The sequence below is a fragment of the Harpia harpyja genome, chromosome 20 (genome assembly GCF_026419915.1).
Source record: "Harpia harpyja isolate bHarHar1 chromosome 20, bHarHar1 primary haplotype, whole genome shotgun sequence".
In the NCBI taxonomy this organism is placed as follows: Eukaryota; Metazoa; Chordata; class Aves; order Accipitriformes; family Accipitridae; genus Harpia; species Harpia harpyja.
This window is the reverse complement of record NC_068959.1, coordinates 15212739-15231565: the sequence shown is the minus strand read 5'-3', so window position 1 is coordinate 15231565 and position 18827 is coordinate 15212739.

The following is an 18827-nucleotide window of genomic DNA, read 5'->3' as shown; positions in this document are numbered from 1 at the left end:
TGCTACACTTGAAGCGAAGACAGCTGGCAGTTCCTAATAACTGTACAGCTTGTTGCCCATATCACAGTAAGTGCCACCAAAAAGTGGCTGGTACTTGCTTCCCAGGAAACTTCCTCAGCTTGCAGGCTGGGCTCAGTCCCAGGTATGTGTCCATTCAGCTGTCACCATCCTCCCTGTCCAGACAGCTTGCAAAGTGATTACTACATAACTATGAATTACACACCTTGAACAGTCAGTTCTCTTTGGCAGTCCCACAATCCCGTCTGTGCCTGCTGCCTCTTTTGACCTCTGCTCTCTGGACAGCATTTTATATCACACTTATTGGATATTTAACTTCTCATTTTCCTTGCATACTGCTCCAGACAGCCAGTCCGGTTCTTGCTGACTCCATCCTGCCAGCTAATCCCTGCTGGGCCAAGCTAAAGATATGCTCCTGACATACGGTTAGCTGGCAAAAGAAGTATGTGCACATTTTGGTGAACATCTGGAGGGAATACCCCAAGCATAATGATTTTGGCTGGATTATGAGAAGTGCTCATTATTATATCACTTGAAGCCAGTTTGTTCAACTGGGCATTTTCAAGGCCAGGTTAGCATGCCCAGAGCAATGCAAGCACCACAAAGAGCTGTCACTGGCAGGAAAAGACACTAACTGGAGTTCCATTAATACCCAGCGTTATACCCCTTCTCTAAACAGGTGGTACCTGCCAGTTGCCCAAACATCAAAATCTTCCTTACCCCTGACTATCTTTTATCAGAAAGAAAAAAAAGTCAGGCACATATGCTACAGAGATACCAGTCACTCTTCACGTCATCCCATGGAATAAGCAAGAAGTTCTATGGAATAGCTTGGTAGCATTTGCAGAGGGTGTTTGCCCGCCTGTGATCCCAGGAAAAAATGCAGATGCTGAAGGAGGTAAGAAAAAACTTCATCCCAGGAACTGCATCCTGGGAGACTTTTTGCTATAAAAAAGAAGGGATATGAACTATGAATTGTCCTTGTAAAGAACATGGTTCCTTTAGTATACATCAGCAGAAAGCACAACTTTTGGAGAACTGTTGGAGGAAGGGAGGGAAAGAGTGGCTAGTTTCTGTTTTCTCTTCAATAAGGCTGAGTTACTGTGGAAATAAATGATGTGATTGACTGGACCGTCCTTGTGTGGTTCCTCACTCCTTTTCGTTAGTGGGTGGCAGCCTAATCTCTAGCTATTAAGCTAGTACACTGTAGATACCCTAGAGGTAGCAGCAAGACTGCAGGAGTCCAGCACACATTAATTTGGAGAAAAGAATAATTTCCATCCCAGAATTTTGAAGAAGGCAGCATACTATACCAATGATCCCAAAATAATTACATCATAGATCTATTAACTGAAGTTTAAAAGCTATACAGCTAGAAAATTAGCAAATGCTGCATCCGTAGATAAAAATGGAAGCCTGAACAGACCTGTTAGAGGGGGTCTCCAGACTTTAAAGAAATTTTTTGAGGGAAAGCGTAAAGATACAAAGGTAACAGAAGATGACAAAAATGTAATGTTCATTTATCAGTAACAGAATAAGGCAGATTAATCCAAGGAGTGACTTTTTAGAAGACACGGCAGAGCTTCCATCTGAACTTCATCACATTTGAATGGAAAGCTGGAAATAAGAAAGATTTACAGAGACCTGTAAGTAAAGCAACTGGCCTAGCTATAGCAAATGTATTTGTTGAAAGCAAATCATAGAATCATAGAATCATTTAGGTTGGAAAAGACCTAAAAACAAACAGTTCCTACATTTTCATCAGTTTCTTTGATGTACACAGTAGATGCAATGCTAATGAAATAGGCTGATAGGAGGAGGCATCATTAGAATAGAGCAGGATTTTAATATATAATTTTGTATATATATACACATACACACACACACATATATAACAAAGTCAATGTTGAAAGATAGAAATAAAAGGAAATATGATACTCCAAGGTACATGGTCAAACATGTAAAAAATAAAAGCAAGAAATTCTACCCTAAACTGGGATAGAACTCATTTTTTAAGATGGCAAATGAGAACGACATATACACGAGTTGATAATTTTCCTCCAAAATATGGCTTAAAAAAAAAAAAAAAAAAGGCAACTTGTAGATGCTTCAGGTAGGATATTTCTAGCAGAGGTAGAGAGGTACTGGGCCAATATTCAAAGCACTAGTAAGAATGTCCAACAGTACATATTCTCCCCTGCTTTTCACCTATGCCTAAAACACCTTACTGAAAATAAGATGCTGATAAACATCTTGCTTGGACAAGTGTGTCTATCTTTTACAGACCAAAAAACTCTCCATTCATTCAGGCTACCACAGTGAGATCAAGGAAGGGATGTTTTGAGGAATGCCTCATCAACATAAATAAAAGAAAGAAAATTATTATTAAAGCTAAAGCCCAACGCTGTCACAAGAACACATGGATAAAAACATCCAGGAACAAAGACTGAAAAGTGCAAGAAGAACCCTAAACACATGCATTGCTACCCGTTTGTTTCTCTGAATTTAGTTGCTGTTAGAAAATTTTATTCTGCTTATTTTAGTTGTGTTTACAATGTCTGAAATGCAATGCCCACACAAATGAGTTGCACATACATGGGAGATTGAAAATTCATTATGATCCCAATGCATGTGCAGATCAGACTGCTGAGATCCATTTGGTCTATGATGTGTTGAAACTATTGAGCAGCTACAGCTAATTGGTACATTCTCCGAAGTTACTCTTGGAAAAGGCCAGCGGGGTTTCATACCAGGCAAATAGCCAGTCTACCAAATCAGAGTAGTCAGGTTACCACATCAGTGTCAGCAATAAAAGAATAAGTCACATGCAAACTGGAATTAGTCTGATATACAGAGGCCAGAACTCAGCAATGCCCTGGATTCCTGGTAGTCCTGTATCCTATGGCCAGAGATTATAATCAACAGTTGTGTCACGGTTAAAAGGACTTTTCTGGAGAATAAGGATCTCTGAGCCTTTAGGAAAGGCCCCTGGAGCATTCAGGATGAACTAATTTTGTCAGCCAGTCAGATCTTTGTTGAGACATGCAGTACTCTCATACTTCTCAAGTTCCTTCAGCTAGCATTTATTATTTTAGCTTTCTTGTCACCATACTAAGGACTCAGTTGCAATTCTTAAGAGACTTCTCATTAACCCCCACCTCAAAACACTGTTTTTTAAAGCAAAGGACATAGCATGGCTTGAAACAGGGAAGTAAAAAGAAGCAAGAAGGGTGGCAAAAATCACGAGGTTTCCCATGCCACTGTAACTAAGATGTTCATGGATGAAGCCAGTAACTCAAAAAGAGTCAGGGAAGAATTTGGTCTATTCATGGATGGAGGCAGAGCTACAAAGGATTATAAACCAGTCATCTCCCACTTCTTTTTATTTAAATATTACTCAGTCAGAAACATTAGGTTTTATATAAGAGTGTACAATTCAATTCAACCAGCTTATGTTACAGAGATTTGAAGAATACTGTACTCCAGTAGGAATCAAATTTCTATATGATCTCAGTTTCATATGAGAAATCAAAATAGAAACTTTAGAAGCACAGAAGTTTTAAGACTTGAATCAGACATATAATTTTGGAAGGCTTCTAGAACCCCTAATTCAAGATGTTTGTTTAATGCAAATCAGAGATTTAAAGGCTGAATTAAAATAAGGACAGAAAATGCTGATTGAAACGTGGAGGGATAGCGCAGAGAGGAATTTCAAAGCGGCAAAACGGCTCAAATCAAGTAAGTTTTGATGGGCAAAGCTAGACATAGCCACCATGGGCTACATTACCAAGTAAGTAATCTGAACAACACAGGGATGCATGAAGAAGTCAAAAGTTTCTAGGAAGAACACTGACAATGTAAGCAGAATGACTGTACAGGCAGAATCAAGAAAGTGTTCACAAGGCACAAAGGCAAACCTAAGCGCCGTCCTATTTTTGTAAAGGGTTACTAAATTTGTGAGAAGCCAAATCATTTCACAAAAGCTGTAGGCAAGAGAAAGTGATGCTCTTAAAAAGGCGTACAAAATACTTACCCTGCACAGCAATGAGGACCTAAGCAGGAGTAATGAAGAATTCTTTCTGGGACTTTGTTAGAAGACAAATAGAGTTTAGGATTGGAATACAGCCTTGAATAGCATAATTATATGACTGAGGAGTTGGTAGTGCCTTGCTATGGGTTTGTATGGTGCGGGTTTTTTTTGGTAGCAGGGGAAGGGCCGCAGGGGTGGCTCCTGTGAGAAGCTGCTAGAAGCTTCCGCGGCTCCAAGATGGACCCGCTGCTGGCCAAGGCCGAGCCCATCAGTGATGGTGGTAGCGCCTCTGGGAGAACAGATTTAAGAAGGGGAACCTGCAGCGAGAGAGGAGATTGGTAAGTGAGAGAAACCCCTCTGCGGACACCGAGGTCAGTGCAGAAGGAGGGGGAGGAGGAGCGGGGCAGGAGGGGATGCCCCCGCAGCCCGCGGTGAGGCGGCAGGCTGTCCCCCCCCAGCCCAGGGAGGGGAGCGGGGAGCGGAGGCTCCCCAAGATGGCCGCGACTCCGTGGGAAGGCCCGCGCCGGAGCAGTCCGTGACTGAAGGACTGCACCCTGTGGAAGGGACCCACGCCAGGGGAGTTTGTGAGGAACTGCAGCCCGCGGAAAGGACCCACGTTGAAGTTGAGGGACTGTCTCCCGCGGGAGGGACCCCACGGCGGAGCAGGGGACGAGCGAGGAGTCCTCCTCCTCCCCCTGAGGAGGACGGAGCGGCAGAGACCAGGTGTGAGGAGCCGACCCCAGCCCCGTCCCCTGCTCCCCTGCGCCGCCGGGGGGAGGAGGGGGAGAGAACCGGGAAGGCAGGAGGGCTGGGGGGAAGGTGTTCTGACGTTTGGGTTTACTTCCTAATAGCCTTGTTTGGGTTTGATTGGTAGCAAATTAAATTGATTTTGTTTCTTCCCCAAGTTGAGCCTGTCTTTTGCCCGTGACCGTACTTGGGGAGTGATCCCTCCCTGTCCTTATCTCGACCCACGAGCCTGCCTTTATATTTTCTCCTCATCCCACCGGGGCCGGGGAGGGGGGCGGGGGGAGGTAGTGAGCGAGAGGCTGCCTGGTGCTTTGTTACCTGCTGGGCTTAAACCACGACATGCCCCTTCAAATGCAAAGTATAGAAGATGCACATTCCTGATGACCACGCACACCACATCCATTCTGGGTGCTGGTCCCTGAACATCAACAGGCCAGTTAGCCACGACTGCACATCAGGCTCCCAAAAGAAAAGCTCCTGCATCAAGTTGGTAGTGGCATGTGATTAAGTACAGCTGAACGAGTCTTACACACAAAGTATGTGATATGAAAGGTCAAATACTTTGTCTGAGGTCACTGGACAGCCCCATTCACCAGATACAATACCTCGAGACTACATCCGTCTAGGAGGTGGAAAAGGACAAATACAAACTCATGAAAATTTTCCTGTCAGTCTGTTACAAGTTTCAACCCCACTAGAAAATAATACACAGAGCTATTCAATAACGTTTCTGCAGAAGCTTTACTCCACAAAAACTTTCTGGAAACCTACAGAAATTTTGCAAAGCATTTTTGCATGGGATTTATTTTTCCCTGATCTTCTTATATAAGCTTATGGTTTACATGCTGCAAACATCATGGATGGTGTAGCAAAAACACTACCATTTGAAATGCCAGATTGCTTGGACATAGAATTCAAAGAATTTTTACTCTCTAGCTATTAACATCTAAAAGGCCTGCCAGACTTGGAGAAATGCCCTAATTTATAGAAGCCCTCTGTTTGGTTAATGGAAAAATACACCCTTTTGCCCCCAATCCAGTTTGGTGTGTGAAAGCATAGACATTTCATCCCAATAGAGCATCAGAGCACAACACTAAATTTTGTACACTCTTAGCATGATTACTTTGCAATTATGGCATATGCATTATGGCAAATCCCAAGTAAATTATGAACTCTATACATTACAAAGGCACTGTGAAACACTGATTGATTTGGACAGTTTGTAGTTAATTAAGTTCATTTCCAATTCCATCTCTTCACACAGTTTCAAAGCATTCTGCATTGAAAGCCCATTTTCAATTAGTAAGGAGGATGAAACAAAAAAGAATTAATTATAAAAGTGGCAATCCCCATTTAAATCTTCATAGTGCAGCAATTATTTATGTTAAGTGTTGAGAAATTGGAGAGTTGTACTTGTCTAATACAGTTTTTTGCTTGATATATATCTCATATATATTAAATCAGTACAAAGTAGTGGCATAGCATTTTTTTAAAGTAAGGACTAAATTATTGCTCACAAACTTGTACAGACCTCCAAGAGGTAGAAAAATGTCTGTGCTTGGCTAGAGCCAAATTAAGTGTCTTGGTTTGATTCTTCTCACTGCTACTACACTCTTACCCTAAGGTAATTCCATTACTTAGACTAAAGCAAACATCCCTGTTGAGAAAGTAGTGAAGGAATACTAGTATCAGTAGAACTTTATGCTGGGGAATGACTACCCGAAAGCAGTTACCCAGTTTTATTCTAGTGCTTCATGCTGTTCAAAATGGTATAAACCACTATTGCAAGTTACCACAGGGAAGAATGGGCAGGAAAGCTTTCAGATACCCTGTTCTAAAATCCCTTCTATAGGTACATGCCCAAATCTTCACATCTGGTCATCATTTTCAGATTTTGGTAATTAAAGAACCTTACACTATCTCTTTTCAGAATAGGTCCAAGCACCCCTTACCAAACTGCTTTTAGAAAGAGGTACAAATAACACCACACATTGAACTTCTGGGAATATGAGGAGAGGAAAAAAAAGAGGGGGGGGGGGGGTCATCCCTTGAATTACTGATGTTATTCTTCTACAAAACAGACCTTTTAGCACATGAATACCTTTCTTCATATGAGCCAAATACCTCCAATGCCCATTAAAAAGAGAGAGAAGGAAGAAAAGACTAAATGTATTTAGTGGTGCCATTTAAAGATGGCATATCTTAATTTGCTGATTGTACTGTCTTCACCTCTATCAAAGACTTTCAGCCATAAACATGACACCAAAATTAATGGTATGAGGTTAGCTGTAACTGCAGATGCACAGTGCTATAAAACAACTTTGTTAACTTCATTCACTAGATTTTAAACTGTCATCTATTGGCCATTTGTAATTGGCATCGGCTTCCTGCTCTACAGCCAAGATTACTGCTTTAACCACTGGTGCATGCTTCATTGCCTAATTCATGGTTGGCTCATTCCCTCTGTCCTGTTCTTTGCCATTTTGGTAGCAGTCTTTGTAACAACACAGCAACAGTGGAGAAGGAGGAGAATGATGGGCACTAGAAAACAGAGTAAATGATTCAGGGAAGGTAGAAGGGTAGGCAATAAGGGGGGAAAAAAAAACCCAAACCAAAAAGTTAAAATAGAAAGTAGGGGTTTATGAAATGGGAAACATAAGTTAAAGGCAAAAAAGATAAAACAAATGCAGATAAACAGCCTTGCAGCTGTGAGAATGAATGCAGATTGAGGAAAAAAAAAATAATAATAACAGTACAAATCTTTCATGTTCCTGAGCTGCCTGCAGTATTCTGTGATGTTCACAGCTCTCACCAAGCATTGTAAGAGGGAAGAGTCTGTTCCCCACACTACTGGAGATGTTTTTAAGTACCAGAGGATAATTTTTGTTAGACAAACCTGGGACTCTGTACTGGGGGTTTCAGATACGGCTAGAGCTCACAGCCAGCTACAGACAAGCTGTCCCCAATGACACCTTGAAAAAGGGCGTGAGAGAATCTTTGGGGGTATTATGAGATACACTGCAAAACGTTTCCTTGTTTTCTTCTCTTCAGCTTGTTTTCTTCTCTTCAGCTTGTTTTCTTTGAAATTGCCTCCAATTGAGAAAAACACTTAAGCAGTATGAAATTTTAACCAAATGTAGAGATCCATGGAAAATTATTTCTACCAGGAGCTTATTAGAAGCTATTTCAAAAAAAGTATTTTACTCAAAATTACATTTATGTCATCCGGGTAGAAAATCTCTCATCAGTGGCACAATATATTTTTCCTAAATCGAACTGTACAATCAATGGAACTACAAATATTGTATTGGTTTTGCTTTTTATTTTAATGAAGGACAAATTATGAGAAATGTTTGTGAATTTCTTTTAAACACTCATACTTACAGCTATAAACATGCCTAAGTTGTACGCTGAATCAAGCCATTATGCAGTTGAGACTTAACTATCAACCATCATGGACTGTTTTCTTGTCAACACAATGCATGGTTTCAAAATATTGCAGTGGTTCACTGTGACAGAACTAACAGTATGAACAAAGTTGTTAACACCTTCCATTTCTAATTCCCATAGCCCTTCTCATGAATAACCCCTGAACCCCTGTCATTCCCACAATCTCCCTAGTATCCGTAATTTTGCTCAGCTACTTCTGCCCCTGTTTGTTTATCAAGTCCTTTAAATACATCCTACCAGATGATGCAATCTCACATCTACAGGGAAACAAGAGTTATGACCATAGCAACCACCACAATCTACTTTAATAGACTCTAACTACTGATCTTGAATGATGTACAGCCTTGACAGTGATGTCCTCACTGTTTTAGGTTAACTTCAGAAAAGCTTTGCAGTTCTCCCTATCAAAGACTAAAAAGTCTATTAACCTGAAAGCAAAATGCCAATTTCTTATTTTTTATCTATTTTTAGAAAGTTCAGGTTTTTAGATGAGGAGAAATACACACCATACCACCACCACCCCCCAACCCCCCATCTTTTAGAACTGTAATGGCTACCATGCTTTCCACCCAAAAAGACAAGCATGCCAATAACCAGGGAAGGTAATCCAACGTTAGTCCTGTAATGATCAAGAAAGGTGGCATACATCTTACTCAGACACCCACAGTTTCAAAGTAAAATTTGTCACTAGCTTAGGAATATGTTATCCTGCATTTCTATAGAAGATTTTTCTTCAATGTAGGAAAAAAACCTGTAATTTTGATACCCTATTTCTACACCTTCTGGCATCTGAACACACAGCTGAGCCCACACACACCAGTTACAGCATACCGGTACAAGCAGTCTCTCAGCCACACAAGCAGCCTGCATGGCTAGATCCTGGGTTGGTCTTGCACTGCTAACCTAACAGTCGTACTTGTATATTCCTCCAAGACAGGGCATGAGAACTTTTTGGTTTGGAGACATTTAGCCATCAATTCATATATATGGATAGATAGAGGATTTTTAGGATATATAGATATCTATATTTAGGTTATATAGAGAGAGGGTATTTATCCTTTATAAAATTCAGGTGCAACCAAAACAGCAATAATGAAAAGATACTGGGGAAGGAAGTCTTAGAATCAGGCTCACACTTGCCTGGTTTTGAGGGGTTTCTGTGTGTGCGTGCATGCCTGCATGAAGGGGGTATTATTTTGGATTTTTATTTTTTTAATCAGATTGAGGTAGCCAACAGGCAGAGAAGCTACTTCTAGGCTGGTTCCCCTTTAGGAAAAATAGAAAAAAGAACAGCTGGCCACAGAAAAATCTCTTCAGGATTCAGTATTTTTCACAGGGAATTGCCTTCCTCAGCACTTGACATCCATTTGAAACAGAACGCAGCAATAAATTTGTAAAGGAGCATCCATTTAATGGACAAAATCAGTACTTTAGGACATATACAGGCTTGCCTATGGATTTCTTTGGAAAATTCAAGCAGCTGGGGTGGGGGTTTTTTTTGTTTGTTTGTTGGTTGGGTTGTTTTTTTTTAAATGTAGAGTTCCCGATAGCCTGAAACTGCTTTCATGGTGTGCAATACTGCTGCAATTAGAATCACAGCCACTGGAATAATACCATCCTTGAGAGGAAAGTAAGAAGCTACCAACTTTAAGGTCTCAGCCACCTTCCTCCTCGATTTGAATTAGCTCAAATCTGATGTGGAAAAGAAGGAAATATAAGAAAAAGAAAAAAAGAAAGGAAAACAAATGGTATTAAGAAGAGTATGTTTGGTTAACAAATAAAGTCTAAGATGATGACAGTGCTGGATATTGATAAGCTTACCCTCAAAGGCCAGAATAGTCAGAACACGGTAATTATCTGAAGACTGAATTAATTGCCCATCAATTTATCATTTTGCATATTTATTATTTTCAGATAGAAGTTCACATCTTATTTCAATAGTGATATCTCAAACGTACACACACCTCTATCCAACAACTTTGAGAAAGACCATAAAAAGAAAACATCACACTGACATTCTGAATGCTGCAGCTGAAGCACAGGACCACATTCCTAAGCATGTCAGGAATGTTTCAGTTCTGTTGCCCTGCAGGGATCCTGTCACTGTTCCTTCTGTGCCCAGTAACAGGAGGTGCAGTATTAACCAAGAGGATCAGGCTGGAGGCCCAATGAATATGGGCTTAACCATGGACTACACTGTCACTGCATCAGTAAAATACTAACTGAGCTACAGGTAACATCACCTGCACAGGGGGCCAGCCAAAAGAACAAGGCCCAGTATTTATTCATGATACAGACTAAAATATTTTCAGCTAAGGGAAGCCTGGGAGTTAGCTGAGAGAAAGAAAAAAAGTCAGGGTTACCAACAACACTGATTTTCCTGACCCTTGAATAGTTAGGGCAAAGTAGCTGGAATGATGCTAATAAGCAGAATATATCAACCGTCAGTTCTGCTTTTTAACACATAAGCATTGAATCTTTAACCCATATGTACGACAAACAGACAGAACTCCAAGGATATTAAACCATAGTACTTTAAAATTTAAATTAATATTAAAATAGGTACATCAAGTTACAAAGGTTGACACTTCTGATTATTTAGATTAGCCATATTGGGAAGAATTATCTTAGCCTAAACATCTGAGAGAGGGGGCAAATTCATAGAGCTCTATATAAATATACTGTTATTAATGTCAATATACTTCTTATTCACAAAGGGAAATTTTATTCAGGACAACCAAAGGTTTAAAGTGAATTGGGTTCATTCTCTTCTATTAGAAGATGGTACATGTATTTTATATGTATATAAATTTCCTTAGTAAACCAGGTGTGCTAAACCTGGGCATTCTGTGTTCAGATTAGAGATGCAAATGTATTAACTTTTTGATCAAAATATTAGACAAAATGGCATTTAGTGTTAATTTGGAACTACACAGTAATTTATGGGCCTACTAATTCATAGTGATGTTTCTTCTTAAAATAATCTGCTTAGGACATTGCAGAGAAAAAATTGTAAAAGCAAGTGAGAAGAGAAAGTAAATTATAGAAGACTGATGTGACTAAGCAGTACTTAATTTTTTAAGTGAAATTTTTAGATTTTTTTTTTTAATTCAAGCTGCTCTAAGAACTGATAAATACAGTTTAAAAAACAAAAAAAAAACAAAAAACCAAACCATTTCATTTCACACACTTCAACATCTCACTTCATATTTCTTTTGAGTGGAAACTCTATTGATAATTGCTTGAAGATCAAATCTTTTCTTCCAGATTCCACGCAGAGGAACTAGAGCTCTCAGCACACACTAACAATAGGTTCTGAACAGGCTATAACAACCAGCTCATGTCCCTTAAAAGTCACTTCTCTCTATTAAAAGAAAAAAAAAGTTAAAAAACCCTAATGACAAAGTGAAAAGATGTGCATTGCTATTTTTCTCTGACTATTCCCACAAAAATGTATGTACGCTCCTCAGGTAAGTAAAACAGAGGTTGGCATAGGACAGAAATTTTATGAGATACTTTGAAGTGTTGCTTTGGTTCAAATTGGAATAAGACTTCAAAATACCTAAGTTTTCCTGAGAACTATTCCCCAAGTGTTTATTTTAGACTGAATTGTATTACTAATCATTAGATAATCTGGAATTTAAAACTGTGAGAAAAAGAAGAAAAATCAAAGTGAAAAGACACTTTGAAATGAAAATTGCAATACTGAGCGTTTTAACACGGCTTTGATTTCCCTAGTTCTCCTGTAAAAATTAAATTTTGGAGAAGTCAAGGTAATCTTGCAAAGCATTTTTACTTCAGTATATCCATACTCCTCAGCAGCAAAAGATAGTTTGGATAAAGAATAACAAGTATTAAGCAGCCTTACATTTACACAGCCTAGTGTCTCTGAACATCTCAAAACTTCTCAGAAATACAGCTGAATCAAAGGTGGAAGGTAAAATGAAAGTAAAGCCCTACAACACTTCTTCCTCTTTCTCTTCTAGCAGCCTATGGAGAACTAAAAATTACATCTATGAAGCGCAAAGTTTTTAAAGGTGAAGAGTATTTTTGAAAATTGAAACTTACTATCCCTGATAATCTTCCCCATCACTGCAGCTACCTTTGTTGACTGAAGGTGAACCAGTCACTACATGACCTAGTAGTCTATCATATTACTTCTGCTGCATAACCTCTGCCACAAAGTTTCATGACAAACCTGAATGCAAATATTAAACTGACTTTCTTTTACTCTTTACAGCACAATGAAGTATTCCCAATTTGAGACATCTAGAAACCAAGATTCTTAAATGGGAATACAACTTAAACCAGCTGAGTTTATACTGGTCTGGCCTCGTGCAGTTCACATATGTGGGACAGACTTTGGTGCTTTCAAGATAATATTGTAATCATCTTCTTTCCTTGGTAATTACACAAGACCATTGATAAACAGATGATTTGTCATAGGAAAACTGAATTTTTGAAAAATCTGTAATACAAGTGCCTGTAAGACCTTCAGTTAAATATAAAGGGTTTACAATATTGGCAAATACTGTGTCTACAATTATTCTGACATCCAGTTTAATCTCTAACACATACACTTGCATGGTGCTTACCACCAAATAAAGCCTCCCAGTTAATAGGATCACTTCATTAGTATGTATGAAAAAAAATAATCTAATTATATAGTATCTTGAGTTCTAACCAATTTTAAGATTTATTAGCAGCAAGAATGTTTAAAACAACCTGCATTCTAACGCCACCATTTTTGATTAAGTAGTACATATTTAAAAAATAAAATCCTTAAAATCATGCCTTTGACCAGCTGGCAGATGATACAGGAGTTTGCAAAGCTGTTTTCAAATTGTTGTTAACTCCCTTCCTCTCTATTTCAGTTTGGAAAAACTGAACTTCTTACTAAACATACAGGCACATTTATCAAGCAATAACCACGTTACCATGTGAAAGAGTTAAGGCTGTTACACATCCTACTATAACAGAGCTGAAAATCTGTTTCTCTACATGGCATTGGGCATTAAGCTCTTCCAGAAAATTCAGCAATCTTTCTTGAATTCCTACCTTTTCTTTTTTTCCCCTCTTTCTTCTGTGTGAAGATTTTCCTCAATAGCTTCACAGCTATTTCCTCAATAGCTTCACAGCTATAAAGAAAAAAGTCTTAATATGAGAAATTTTTCCTTCTGTATTGCTCACCAGGTATTCTGCAGTATAATGCCATGTAGTGCCACTTCAGGGAGATTCCTTATCCAAATTAGATACTGTAATAAATTACAAAAGCTAGATTGCAATGGAGCAGTCACCATGAAAGGCTCAGAGTAAGTTAGAAGAATAACATTTCTTTTATGGTATTTTTGCTATAGCTTTCTCGAGTGTATGTGGAAGAAGTGTTTAAGGCTCTATTTTCCAACTATACAGGCAAAAATATATTTAAACTAGTCTTATCTTTTGTTTGTTTGTTTTGCCCACGCACACTTGGCTCTCCTGCTTTGCTGCTTCAGCTGAGGAGCAGGTGCTTACCACAGTGACCCTGCTCATCATACTTATAGCAGTGACAGAGAAAGAAACAAGAAAGGTGCAGACCCTGAAAATTCTGTGCCGCTCAGGAGCTTCTAAGGAGCAGGCTCCCATCTGGATATTACGTACTGCTTGGGTCACAGAGAATTCAAGGCAGGCGAGTTAAGATTTAAGCTTTATACCATAATCTTGAGAAAGCCACAGCAGCTTCTCCTAAACACACACCAGTAACGGAACCACTGCACAATCGCTGCTACTGCACCGGCCCTGCATCAGTTGGAGGAAATCCTCTATTATCTTTGTGATCTGCCTTGACTGTGCTTTATAAAACTAAAGAAGCACAAAGCACCTATGTTAAGACCAGAGAATTGGAATCACTGCTGCCACTTAAATCAACAGCTGAGCTCCCATTAATGTCAGCAGAAATAAGAGTAGGTCCCCCATTTCTTAACAACCTCTTCAAAATAATGGCAGCAACAAGCGTGAGATTGGGTTGACAATCATTTACATGCAAGTGTGACCTTTTTACTCAGTGGTGACATTTGTATCCTATTAGCAAAATACTGTATTGTATTTAAGCAATAATTGCATTTTCTATGGAGACAAACGACATGTAAATCAATAAGTGACGAGGCTGCAGGCCAAGCACATTATTGATTTTCAGTCATGTTCATCTCTGAGCTTAATGCTGAGAAAATACAGTATATTCTATGATTTTTTACAAGTTACGTCTTTTGGGCCAGATAGAAGTTTTCTGAGAATTAAGAAAGGTTTTCTCCAGTTGAGAGAGAGGAGATTAAAGAGAGGAGTGAGAATTTAACAGCTGTAATCGAAGTTAACACACAGTATCTTAAAAGCAAATGCTGAATAGATCAATAAAGGCTTGTACGACACCCTTATCATCTACTCAGTTGTTATGGTTGATCAAACTATGCATGCATATCATCTGTATTAAACCGGTGGTTAAATGTAATATCACGCACTGAAACCAACTTACAGAAATCTCAGTGAGAACCATTCTTACTGCTTTTGCCCTTTGTGAGAAAACCAAATTATTCAAAATCCACCGCAATAGGACCCTGGCAAGTGACAGATATGGAGAAAGGTCTTCCTGAAACACGAATAGCGTGTTTCTAAATTTGCTGCATTTTTCAGACGACAACACAAATTAGAAATTTCAATACAAATCTAAGAAGAGAAGGGAATAATCTCCCTGTTTTCCTTTGATAAATAAATAAATCAATCAAACTCAAGGGTCAGATTTTCATGGGAATAGGCCATGAGAAGGCCAGGTCTCAGAGGAACACAGCTTTAATTTAAGACCCAGGTTGTCAGTTATTAAGGATACTATATTTTGATACTTAAATGAGAACTGTGGTTTTAAACAAATTAGGTTTTAGAAAACACAAACCTAAATAGTTCACAATTCCTCAGTTCTGTAACTGCAGAGAGAAAAACAAGAATAATCTGGAACGGATTCCTTAATGGATAAAAAAAGTCATCACTACTTGGTCTCTCTGAGATGTGCACAAGTGGCCTGAATCTCCTAAAAACAGAGCAGTGAGTGAAGAAAAACTTCAACACACAGGTACTCAGCCTCAGACATCCTAGGAAGATACAAGCAACCTTAGCTAGCAAGGGTACCAAGTCATCATCTGTGAATGAGACAAGATGTTTAGCTGCTTCTCGGGGTCACAAAAAATAGTAAATTAATTACACTCTAATTGGTACATTATTGCAGTAAGAGCACTGATTTTTCTAGATCTCTTCCTAAATCATTAATAAGGTCATTTACTGAGAATACTTTAGGAGACTTAGTCAGCCTGATTTGGGATATTTTTCCCATAAATTTCTGTGTGACAGCCTTGATTTAAGATTATTCTGGTTTTAAGTTCTTTGGTTGAGTAAATTATGTGAAAGAAAAACTCTTAACACTGTAGCCATAATACCAACAAGCAGGGTTCACCTTCTCCTCTATATGAGGAATAATCCTGCAATATTCTTTCATGCTGACCAAACCTTTCTATACAATATAAAAGGAGCAGACACAGACGTTAATTTCCTCCACAATAGCCAATTTTCCTTCCGCTAGAAGTTATTTTGAATATGGATTATACAATCTAAATGCAGTTGTTCAGTATGTAAGACTCCATAAAATCCTACAATTGAACCAACAGGTTAAGACACTTTTCATCTGACTGCACTAAATAATTGATCTACTGTTCCCTTTTTCAGATTTTAAATCACCCAAACAGAAGGAAAAATAAATGTGTTAAGACTTTCCCAGTCTCAGTCAGAAAATATATGTAGGTAGTTTGAGTCCCAACAGTAAAAATAATCACATAGAGTATCTTATGGTAATCCATCTGATTTTGAATTAACCACTCAAAAAGCAGTTTATTTTTAAAATATATTTTTAGTTTGCTTGAGAGTTGACTATATAAGTCCCATCTATCAATTCCTGCAGTTCGGGTATTACAGTATGAATAATATATGCCTTTGTCGTGTGAATAAGATAACAGCCTTCACTCTTCAGCGCTCTGCATTACTTGTTCCATAAAACTTGTGACATAAAATAAAATTTTTCTTGAGTAACTGAAAAGGAATTTAGAATAAATGAATTATGAATACAGAGACACTAATTTTTTTTTAAAGGAAAAAAAAAAAAAAGAATCCTAACCAAAATATCAAGAATTATGCATTAAATTCAGTGAGGCCCCCATAAGGGCCTAAAGATTTAGCTGAAGCATGGTGTTTTCTCAAAAACACACTTGAATACCTGCACTTAACATCTTTTTTAAAGTTACCGCTTCAAGTTTCTTAAGGTCTTATGAGCCTTTTCAGTAGCCAACAACAAACGTACCCCTTGACCACCTGCACGTGTGAATTCAGATGGATTCAATTCGAGTCACCTTGTCTTATTTTCAAAATTTTGTTTCCTCTATTTTATTTATTATGGAGGCTCTGGCAATCTTCTCCAAAGCATCAGGAAACCGCATCTGTTGAAAACAGGTTCCAAAGCTGAGCAGAACACTGATATCATCCAATACACCAGCCCCGGAGTTCCTGTTTGGCAGAATCACGATTTCTATTTCTGAAAAAATTCAAATACTACATTCAAATATCTGGTTCATTCTTCATAATGCAATACTATCGATCTGTCTGGATGCTAACTACAGTACCATATAGCTTTGGCAACGTAAAAAAAGTCATGAGAAATTGTGAACTGAAAAGAACCACTACCAAGTGATTATTTGGCCCAGAACATACAACTGAAACCTTCTCTGTAAGTATTTTTGGCCTGTGGCCTCCCTCCCCCCTTTTTCCTTATGTTCTCAGAAAGAGTAAAGCTAAGTCTTAGCTTTCCCATTTTTCATTACCCCAGACATATTACTTTCTTCTTGGGCCAAAAAGCAGCTGGAGCTTTATTTTCACAGAAGAGTCAGGAAGAAGCCCGGTACATATTTGTTTTGGACCAAGAACTGTTTATTTTTCTGACTTGTTTTTTCCAGGTTTTAACATTTGGGCACACACAGTTATTTGGACTGTCACAACAATTGTTTGAGACAACTCTGTGTTTGATGTATGCCTAAAGATTCATAGAAAGAGCCAGAATTGGAAGAGTCAAACAATTACAGGCAAAATTAAAGGGGTTTGGGAAGGGGTGGGGGGAGAAGAAAACAAGAGGGGGTTGACTTTTTTTTATTTCAACTTCACATAGCAACAAATGCAAGAAGCACTGAAAACATTGGAGTGTCAAAATTTTCAAAAGAAAGTATTTGGATTTATGTTTTAAAATGTGTGTGTATCTTCATTTTTAAAGGCTTACAAGAGTAAAATGAGATATTTCAGAGAGGACCATACTTACTAGTAATGCAAAATTATTTTCAAAATTATTTTTCTTTTCCTAAGGCAGAGGAACATGCAATTTAGGATAACTCAACATAACTTTCTTGCTGCGTTCCCCTCTGGTAAAATCAGCAATCTAACAACATAATTTATTCACACAGAGGTAATCAGTATCTCCACGGACCTGTGAACAGCACAGCACTTTCCAAAAAATTTGAGAGCAAGCCTTGGCCTGGTGGTCACAATGAAGAAAGCAGCCCATCATTTTAACAGCAATGGGCTTGGCTTTTAATCTGTTATGGGAAAGAAAATGTCCTTATTTCAGACAGAGAATTCAGTCTTCAGGCCTTGGCTTGACCTTTAAATCACAAGAAACCTGAAGAAATGCCACAGATTGATAATAGTTAATGATGTTCACCAAGTCGCAGTGACATCATACTGAAAGAAACAAAGCCATACTCCTGCACTCTCCTGTTATCCTTGTTAGAAATGGAAAGTCACAAGCACTAAGCAGATGATAACATTTGTTTTAAAGGAAATGTTAATTGAAATTGGCATGCCACTGCTCACAGCTAGGAGAAGAACCCCAAGAGATCAGCGGAAAGAAAAAAAAAAAAAATGGTGAGAGAGTTTTGCCAGATGAGCACTGACTCCCAGCCAACGATGGGGAGGGCTCCATGTCTGATAATCCATTTTTAACTACAGCAAGATTAACTTTGACCTGAATAGAGAACCATTTCTAAAGTGCAGAAAGCCTATTATCTGTTCTTCTAAGCATATGAGTGGGAGGTGAAGAAAATAGTCACATAAGACCTACATTTTCTTAATTATTTTTTTAAACAGATACTGGGACCTGAAAAACTCAAAATAAGAAAAAAAGAAATAAAAATATTCCTTTTAATGCATGACATGTAATGCTTATCACTTAATCATTTCAAAGTGCTGACAGGTTGAATTACAGCCTTCAGTGGCCCAGCAGGATGAATAAGTCATGAATCTGAACACCCAAATCCAAATTGTGAAAGTTAGCTTTCTCCTCCCCTCCCAATGCATACTGGAGCCCTTAAAAAAACCAACATATTTTAACACCCACTTTTAAGCAGAACACCAAACTAAATTCAATAAAGCCTTTGTTAAAAACTGGTTTTATAGCAGGGGCCAAAGTTGACTTATGGGCAAGCAGTAACCTAAATCAGCCTCACTCTGCATTAGTTATTGCTTA